Source organism: Syngnathoides biaculeatus, chromosome 3 (genome assembly GCF_019802595.1).
Source record: "Syngnathoides biaculeatus isolate LvHL_M chromosome 3, ASM1980259v1, whole genome shotgun sequence".
Taxonomy (NCBI): domain Eukaryota; kingdom Metazoa; phylum Chordata; class Actinopteri; order Syngnathiformes; family Syngnathidae; genus Syngnathoides; species Syngnathoides biaculeatus.
Genome location: NC_084642.1, coordinates 27,025,844 through 27,036,195, shown reverse-complemented (window position 1 = coordinate 27,036,195; position 10,352 = coordinate 27,025,844). Strand labels below are relative to the sequence as shown.

The window sequence follows — 10,352 nt, the reverse complement described above, 5'->3', positions numbered from 1 at the left end:
TCTGGAAAGTTCTGTTTCATACTTTCACTAAATCTTTTCCTCGTATGTCTTCTTTACTAACATTGTTATTTACTGTCAGAGAACGGTATTTTGTCATTTAAGGATGTTTAATGTCAGAAGAGTTGACATCACAGCAGTGGAAGACCAAAACTGCGCACGGCAGCTGAAGAGTGCCTGTTGTCCCCAGTTTATTCCCTCCTTTTATCCAGTCTACCCTGTCTACACCCTCACGAGGGTGTGACACAGCCTAATAATGTCTCAGTGTTTCTGCTATGACTCGACAGTCTTTAGTTTTTTTGGATACATAGATGAGAGAAATTAAAGGGTGTAGTAGTGTAACGTTTACAGCAGTCGACAACAAAGGGTCAGGCCTGAACCGATCTAAGATATGTGCCTAAAGGAGGCCAATCCTAACGGGCTACATATGTCAGCAAACTGTTTCTACTTATACAATACAGTGTTGGTACTTTTTGACCCCAAAAATAAACAGTCAAGAGGACAAAAAGCCTGTTATGACCCCATTTGAGATAGGCAAATCATTATGACTTCAAGCTGAAAAAGTCAGCCAGCACTCTGCAAGCAGTGAGATTGTTAGGAGAAAAAAAGAAAAGGAAAAAAAAAACAAGTGCTGCATGTGGGAGTCCTACCTTGAATGGTACCGTGTGCTAGACCCTCCCTTGGCTCTCAACTGATGTTTTTTGTGCAGATTATTCAATCTACAAAATAAATAGTTGTGCTCTATTTAAATAATACATTTGAAAACATACTTAATATACAGTGTAAAATATAGCTTGACTTTTGACAGTGCTGTAAAGGAGCAATTCTAAGAGATAAGCGGGTTTTTTTTTTTTTTTTTGCATTTTTGAAAAGGGGTTTTTATAGAATTAGGTCAAGTCAAGTCAAATCAAGGTTCTTTAGGATAAGCAACATCACCTAAATTTCACTGTTGCATTGTTTCCGCACCAAAACAAAGAGTATCACATCGTATTGCTCCCATACTTGACCAAATCACAAACCTCCCACCCGCTCTCTCTCTCTCTCTCTCTGTCTCTCTCTCTCTCTCTCTGTCTCTCTCTCTCTCTCTCTCTCTCTCTGTCTCTCTCTCTTCTCTCTCTCTCTCTCTCTCTCGCTCTCTCTCTCACACACACAATACATTATTGTTGTCGTCACCATGGTTATGAGTGTCATTAGCTGGTGTTTGATTCGACAAGACAAGCTCCTGTGTTCATAAAAGACGGGATGCGGTGGTATTTAAATACAAGATTTTATTGGAGTTGACTGACATAGGTCAATCCTAAAAGACCAAATTTGTCTTGAAATCTGATCCAGGCATTATGTGTTGTCTGTCTGTCTGTCTGTCTGTCTGTCTGTCTGTTTGTCTGTCTGTCCTTAAAAAAAAGTCCCATACCGCTGAATGTTTTGCCACGGACAAGATTAAAATCAAATTTTATTGGCCATCTAATAATAACAGATGATTGGGGCTGGAATACCACTATATTACTGAATTAGGGGGGAAAAACATTGTTTTTCAATTTTTTTGTAAACAGATTGATATGACATAACTGTCAATTAAAATAAAATATACAAATACATAAGTAAAATAGAAAATCAAAATTTCAAACTCAGAAATGATAAATTCTAATAAAATAAAATAAAATAAACTGATATTAGTAGAACATGATATAAAATGGTATTTAAAATTTTTCATCAATAAAAATTCTTGATCTGACAAACTTAATCTGAAGAAAAGTTAAATGCACTGGCCTGTCAAGGAATAAACACGAACGGTCTATACCTGAGATGTTTTGAAAATGCTGAAAGTTTACTTCAACATAATCGGCGTAAGTGGCAACAAGCTAGAGATATAGTGGAACAAACATTCCTGTCAGCAATCATGATGTATTGTCATAATCTTGCACAATTTACAGCGGTATCTATTGTCAATCCATTGATGAAATCTTGCAGTAGATAATCTATATCTTCCTAAAGCATGTAGAGGGGAAAGGTTTTCAACTTCAAGATAATGCGGTACCACGAGAAAAATGTTCGCATTTACATATATGGACAAACAAGTGTAATGTTAGAATTTAGATCAAGTCAACTAAATCATAATCTCATACTGATTATAATTAGATACTGAAACATTACCTGTGTTATATCCCAGAAATGTTTTCAGTGTAACTGAACTTCCTTTGACATGGCTCATGATGTTGATGACTTTCGACGTAAATGCGCTCACAGAACGTAAAGAAGCTCGGAACGTCCTCTTTTGGGATAAATTCTGAACATGCTCAGTAGGGTTAACTTGCATTTCCTGTTTACGGGTGAATACTGATTGTTTAGGATCAGGCTTGTTTTGTTACCAACGTTTATGAAATACACACGGTAATTAATGGCAAGACTTCACAAAATATGCGACATATTTCAATATCTATATATTTCTACTCGTAACAAATTTTAGGCGCGTGATTTTTCGTGATTGACTGCACAGATTTGCGATTGCGGTGGCACGTGGGCACATACGTGCCCATCAAATCACAGTGACTGTGACAGTAAATGTTTTTTGTGGTCAGTGATCAGATAAGCGAATTATGATATTAAAGCCACTCAGCCAATCAGCATAAACTGCCAATTATCGACTGAAGCCGATCAAGCCAATCAGATCGTTAAAAAGTCTTTCTCCACTTAGGTTATCGTCATCCTAAACAGTACTATTTAAAGCCCGGGTGTCATCCCTATAAACATTCTAAAATAGATGTTGTAATGAAAAATACATATAACATTATTCACTTCAATGTCTATACGGAAAAAAAAAGTTAGCGGAGATCCATGCACAAAGTTGCGCAATTTTGTGTCCCTCGACATCCAAGTGGTCGCCATATTAGTCGCGTCCTCTGTCCTTGACGTCAACGTCACTTCCGCCGTTAACCCTAAACCCTAAGTGGCTGCTACTATGGAAGGCGAACAACAGAGATATTCGCATTTTTCTGATGCCCCTTCTGACACTGAAGCTCTTTTCGAAAAGGACAACACCACACAACCGAGTGAAGTTACAGGGGCAATATTACACTATTGTTTCGAGCCCTCAGGGCAATAGTACACTATTGTTTCGAGCCATATTCAGATGATATCCGATCATGGCCAAACCGCATCCCATTCGATCCACTCCCGCGGCGGAGATGAGCCATCGTGGCTCATCGCAGCCGGCGGGGTGGCTTATGACAGAGCCGAGCGGTGCTGCTTTAGTCACAGTCGAGGCCGGGCGCTTTATGCGCGCACGCGACTGAGTAACGCATTCTTAGCTGGGTTTTTCAGAGCCGCCCCCGTCGCGCCCGACGCGCAGCCTTCGCAGAAGCTGTGACCGCCGAACGCGGCGCCTAAGCCGGTGTGGCTGAGTTTCGGCGCCCGTGGTGGCATATAATGAGGAGGTGGAGCCTAGCTATGTTGCTTTTAGGCGTGTGTTCAAAGTTGCCGCAGTACTCTATGAACACTATTGAGACATTGTTGGCTGGGCGACGCGCACATCGACACATTTCAAACGCGGATCTTTTGTTCCGTTATGAGAGAGATCGATTACGTGGTCTGCCCCAAACTATTATTTTTTTTTAGTAGCTGTATGCGCACTTCAACACATTTCATACACAGATCTTTTGCTACGTTATGAGAGAGACCGATTACGTGGTCCGCCCCAAACTATTTTTTTTTTTAGCTGTATACACATCTACCTGTTATTTGGAACCCACAAAGCTCTCGTCCTCTGCGCCCGTGCAATCCATTTTTCACAACAAACAGGGTCTCTTTCAAACTTATGAAGGGTAATTCCATTCTCCCGAGTGTTCAAGAAATGTCCGGCAATGCAATGAGCCGGCATTTTGGCTAACACGAAGGAACAATGAGCTACCTTCCCGGAGGTAAAACTAATGGAAACAAACAAGTCCACTAGGGGGCGCCTCTGTCGTGTACATCACTTCCTGCTTCTTCTCGAAAACAAATCCCTCGAGAGGATTTTCATGGCGGGAGTTACAAAAAGCTGTATACGTTAAAATCATGTTTTGTGGTGAAAAAACACATGGGACCATATTGGTTGTGGGTTTTTCATTAATAATATACCAAAAATCATCCGTTTGACGACACTTGACCTTCAATATCCCCACTTAAATGAAGAAGAAACTTCCAATTATTTCTTATTTAATTCAAACAATGTGTCGCACATCTGGACTTTTTCAACACGGACTCACAAATAGGACATCTTTCAAAATTTAGAAAAATACCAAAAACAACAAAAAACAAGGGGTAAAAACTGTTTCTGACAGGCCTGGAACCACTGAAGTGAGGATGTCTGGCGGAGTGAATTACATTGGCCTTGTTGTTTTTGGATTGTCACAAGCCTTTTGGGACTGACTTAGAGTAATGCCTTGCCCCATATCTCCCTCAGCACTCAGCCAAATGCAGCTGCGCAACAGTAGGCCCACTTAATGTGATCTTTCCTGGCTTTCTGAGAGAGAAGTGGCAGAGGGACAAAAAGGACAAAGAACGAGTCAGATGGCTGATGCACACACATACATGCATTCTCAGAGGCACACAAGCGCTTCCAGAAATAGTTGATTTGTGTGTGGGTGTATATATTTAGGTGAACACTGTATGAACCACTCCTATGCGTGTCTCCTAACTAATGTATTCTGATTTTTTCTCACTCTTCAGCTCCAAAATGTAGCTCACTCAGTGGTGTGATGGGAGCGCACAAGAAAAACAAATCATACATTGATTTTCATTAATATTTTTTAGCTAAAAAGGAAAGAAGTGCAGTCTGTCCACTGAATTGTTCATGAATGCACATTTATTTTCTAAAAATTTGATTAACTGATTCCTACTGTTGTAAGTCCTGTTGATTGGTTGTCCTTCTCAGCGGCACAATATTAGTGTGAAGAATCACTAAAATCAGACATTACATCAACGTTAAAAATGATCATTAAAGAAATCATCTGCATTTTGTAGGTATTCTTATCCTGTATATGGCATCCTTTCATCAAAATAAACCAAGGATGCAAAATTATACAAATGAAGGATGTAAAAATCTATTTAAATTTTTTTACAACCTGTTCCCTTTCTTACAAAAATCATGCTGTTTTAGAGGCCAGCCATCGCATTGCGTGAGCCACCCCTCATCTCCCCCCTTATAGTTCTGGGCCAATGGTAAGTCCACCTTTCATCTGAATGACAACCAGTGGGTTGGAACATGACAGTTTTTCTCCTGGTGGGTGGTCCTCTCCTTTTCCGCCTCAAATGGTGGTGAATGTTAGGACACTGTCATGCTCCTGGCTTCCTGCCCAGGCTGGGCTTGGCCAGCCAATTGACCCCTCCGTGGATATTGCAATCAGAGGCCAGAGATCTGCATAAACCAAAGCCCGTTTTTGCTCCCGCCATTTTCTCAGACAACATTGCATGGTCCAGTATAGGTTTTGTTCGCGTTTTATCGCATATTTGGGTTATTTAACAAAAAAATATGGTTAAGAGGTGTAGTCACGGACTTTGTAATAGTGACGACAGGTATCCTGAAAGGCTAGTTGGTGGAGTTCGATTCGTACCCTTTCCAAAACCGAAGACCCAGTACGAAAAATGCCTTCGATGGATCAAACTTTGTGGAAGACCGCATCAACTAAATCCATCTAATATCAACCGGAACAGATATGTTTGCACGAAGGTATGCCCTATATTTGATTTTCAATACATGTCTCGTATAAATTAATTTGAAGTTCTTCGCTAGCATAACACTGCTGCGTGTGAACGATTGACACACTTATTCTTTGTTGAGCTATATTTAGCGATGATCGGACTACACAAACGTGTCGGTTTCTTGCTGGCTCATGGCCGAAGCTTAACCAGACTGTGTTTGCACGAAGATATGCCCTAAATTTGATTTTTAATACACATCTCGTATAAATGAATGAGACGTTCTCCGCTACCATAACACCGCTACGTGTGAACGATTGTCACACTTATTCTTTGTTGAGCGATATTTAGCGATGATCGGACTGCACAAATGTGTCACTTTCTTGCCGGCTCGCGGCCGAAGCTTAACCAGACTGTGTTTGCACGAAGATGTGCCCTATATTTGAGTTTCAATACACGTCTCGTATAAATGACTGAGACGTTCTTCGCTAGCATAACATTGCTACGTGTGAATGTTTGAATGAAATCAGAAGCATGGCGTCTGCACGTCTAACAATGTATTGTATTGTATTGTATTTGGCATTTTTTAGGAATTGTTTGTCCTACGTCAGCGCATGTGGCGTGACGTCACTTCAGGAGGCGTGGTTAAGTGCCCTGCACGGAGGGGTCAATTAGTCAGAGAACACCTGCACCGTGTTACAGTTGATGACGCCCAGTATATATAGGATTTGGGGGACGACTTGTCTTCCGCTAGATCGTCGTCCTTGATGCCTCGTTCCCGCACTCCTGTTTGCCTGACTTCTGCTCTCCGTGCACCGACCCACGCCTGTCCACTGACCACCCTCGTAAGCCTGACGTATTATTACTTCTGAATGTTTGGACTGTCTGCCTTATCTCAGACCTTGGACCGAATAAAGGTTTCCTCTGTACTGTCTGCTGTCTCTGGAGTCGTGCATTTGGGTGAGAGAGTTGATCAAACACACAAAGCATTTTTGTGGCACATAGACACATGACAAAACACAAAAATCACACCAACCATGGCCCAGCCAACACCTCTACCAAGGAATTAAGTAAGTGCTGTAAATAAGAGGTAATGCTGGTTGCACTGTCAGATAATACTGTGTCTCCAAAACATCTACCGAGAGCCCGGTTGATATGCAGTGCCCACTCTTTGTAGTGTTTTTTTTTTTCTTTTCCATCCATAGCTGGACTATAAACCAAATACTGTATATACATAAAGGTTCCTTGTGAAATTAGATATTCACATAGAAAGACTTTGTAAATATTTATTGAGATACCTTGTTTCCAAACAGTGACTGTAACGCTCAGTAAAACGTCTCGAACATAAAGTCAGTTTCTATTCCCCTCCTCCTCTTCACTGACACTACTAAAGTCATTGTCTTCACTATTGGAGTTGAAGAGCTTTATAAAGTCTCCATCAGAAACCATTTCAGTTGCTCTGTTGCTCTCATTGTGATTTTCATCTCAAGTTACCGCTGAAGTTGTGCTTTCTCCTCAAGTATCAGTGCAGCATTTTAGTCCCTTCGTGATAGTACAGTAAAGCATTTGTTCTCAACCACAATGCTTTCCAGAAAATGGTTTGAGAAGTGATTTGTTCAAAAACCGAATCAATGTTTCCCATTACAATGAATAGAAAAAGAAATAATGTGTTACAAGCCTAAAAAAATTGACTTTTTAAAGCATTTTCCTTAAAATGCATGCTTTAATAGTAGAGAGGCTGGGAGTGGATTGCCGTATCTGTAGTGACTCGGCTACCAGCCTTGTAAACTTTTTTTTTTTTTTATGAACAAAAGGGCAGAATAACTTTAAACAAGCAACAACAAGGGGGGGGGGACATTTTTTTTATATTTACAAAAAGTAACACAAAAACATTCGTAACTCGAGTTAAACAAAAATGCAGAAATGTTTCAACAACTATGAAATGTCTTCGTGGGGGTTAATCACCCCTTTTCATTAAGAACGAATCTAATGTCATTTATTTCTGCTTTCTTTTAAGTACTTTTCTGAAGTGGCTCATCACATCAAAATTTTGCTGTCCTCTGCTACATTCATCTTTATTGGGGTGATGAAGTTCAACAAAATTATGGATTTTGTTCCATTTGGCACATATGGCTTTGATGTCAGCACTTCGGACATCCTTCTTGCCTTTAGCCTCATCGGACAACATCCCCTCCTTTAACGTTTTCTTCAGATACTCTTCATATTTGGCTATCAATTCTTTCTTAAAGTCAACAGTTTTACGGTGAACTTTCCATTTTTCAGCACTAGCAGCCTGACTACCTCCACTTGCCTTCTTTGGATGTAGCTTTACCTTTTCTAATCACAATTGAGATAGATTGTTCTTCTTCTACACAAAATTGAGGTTGAGGATTCTTCTTCTCTGTGCGCTGAAGGTAAAGTCTTCTTCTACACATCAGAGTCATCTGCTCATTCCCAAACCTGAGTGCATTATAGAGAATGGTCATGGTTTAACCATTTTCTTCAAACAAGTTTTTGTTGTATGTTTAAAAAAAAAAATCCACGTTTTAGCCACATCTTTAAATATACCACAGGGTTCACAGTACTGGAAAAAAGTAGCGCACTGCCGAAAAGCACGGTAACCTTGCCCATCCCTCTGAAGAGGCTATCCAACCCGGTCGCTCTTAGAGAGAAACTCAACGTCTTCATTTCTGCCACCTCCAAGGCTGCTTCCTGTTGTCTCTCCGGTGCCAATGTCTCTAATCCGTACATCAAGGCTGGTTTCCCCACAGTCTTGTAAACCTTGACATTCACCCTAGCAGAGACACTCCTCTGGCACGTAATACACCTGACACCTTCCTCTGCCCATTCAAACCTGCTTGGACCTGTTTATTCGCTTCCTTACCACACTCGCCATTTCTCTGGACTGTTGACCCCAAGTATTTAAAGTCATCCACCCTCGCTATCACTTCTCCCTGTAGCTTCACTCCTCCTCCACCCCTCTCATTTATGCATGGATACTCCATCTTATTTTCATTCCTCTCCTTTCCTTATCCTGTATCCCCATAACATGCATGATAGGTTAATTGAAGAACCTATATTGCCCCTAAAAGTGAGTTTCAATGGTTGTTCCCTTACATGTGCCCTGAGATTGCCTGCCAACCAGTTCAGGGTGTACCACACTTCCTATCCAAAGATAATTGCGATAGACTCCAGTACTCTCGTGACACTTATGAGGATAAACAGCTTAGAAAAATGGATGAATGGATGGATGGCTGTTCCTTGTGAGATATTCCCTCATACTTGCATTTCATATTGCTATTGTTGCCGTCCATTCGGTACACATTTGTAGCTAGCCGAAGGTTTCACCCGACAATCTCAAAAATGCAAGAACATTGTGTTCTTTGAATAGTCTGTTACTTTTTACACCATGCTGCAGATACGGATGGGTGGCTGTATGGGTGTATCCTTTTGCCTAAAGTCAGCTGGTTGTCATTTTGGATTGGCACCAGCTTACCCGCACCCATGAACAAGATAAGTGGTAAAGAAAAGGAATAGGTGGATGACTCATATGTCAACAACTTGGTCCTGTGAATAGAACTGGGTGAGCACAACATTTGAAAGTGGACCTACCAGGTTATTTCACATTTTATTAAAAGTCGACAACATTTGGGCAATCTACCCACTTATCCACCATATTATGTTCCCTCCCGCTATCAGCATTCCCTTATTTTTGTATGGTCAAACCTTATCTTCAGTACAAATCCAAAATATGAGCTATTTATTTTATTAAGGGCGTGTTTTGTATTAAAGCTGGAAAGGATTGATCGCAGGCAAGAGTGGGCAGCAAAGAGGGGACAGCCTGATTTCAATCACATTGGATAGAGGGCACATAGATAATTGGCCGACTGGCCCTATGGTCACGTGGAGCGAGCTGTTATCTTCTGCAAGGAGATAAACTAGAGGGCAGCACACAATGATAACAACATACCTGACTGTCACCAGATGAGATGCAAAATCCCCTTGTACCGCTCCCTTCTCCCCCCAACACTTTCTCCTTGCCTGTTATTGTTCAAATTGGAAGTGAAGTCTTTAAATGGATTGGAAATCAGATGGTAGAATGTTTGTTGATTGTTTATTCCCTGTCCTTTTTCAAAAAGCAGATTTGCTGCACTGGTCATATACAAATAGATGTATTTTGGGGTGCCTATTGTAAAGTCTAATCAATAAGGCAACATGGAGTACTTTCTCACGGCAATCGTGACGCTCTCCCTTTTTCACTAAGTGCCACCATCACCTTCACAAGCCATATCTTCCTGCTGTCTATTACTTACACTTTTTAGGGGTTGTAGGTGGTGTTCCACTCAGCAGTTTTAGCGATAAAAAGGGTGTCCATGTTCATCTGAAGCACAGAGAGCTAGTGTTGATTAAATAGCCTGAGAATGTGCCAAATGTATTATACGGTTGCCAGGGAGACCAAACTGACCTTGGGTGCTTTCAAGTACAAAAAAGGACACATTAGGCAACACTTCAAAGCAAAAGATGACTACTTGTGTTAAAACACTATGTGTAAATGAGTACAGTATTTGTGGGGCCAAGTATCTCAAGCATATTTTTGTTTAATACATTCAAATGCTAAGTTTCCACAGTGGATTACAGTTCACTTCTACCTGGAAAAGTACCTTGTGGACTGTGATTGAATG

General features: G+C 40.8%; 1 long non-coding RNA gene across 1 annotated transcript in view; it reads right to left on the bottom strand.

The window, feature by feature from the left end:
- The window catches only part of LOC133498447 (uncharacterized), a 13,034-nt gene extending 2,948 nt beyond the window's left edge, over positions 1 to 10,086 (bottom strand). The window contains exon 1 of the long non-coding RNA XR_009794317.1: positions 9,984 to 10,086. This is a non-coding gene — a long non-coding RNA (uncharacterized LOC133498447). The remainder of the gene's footprint in view (positions 1 to 9,983) is intronic.
- Between the last annotated feature and the right edge of the window lie 266 nt (positions 10,087 to 10,352).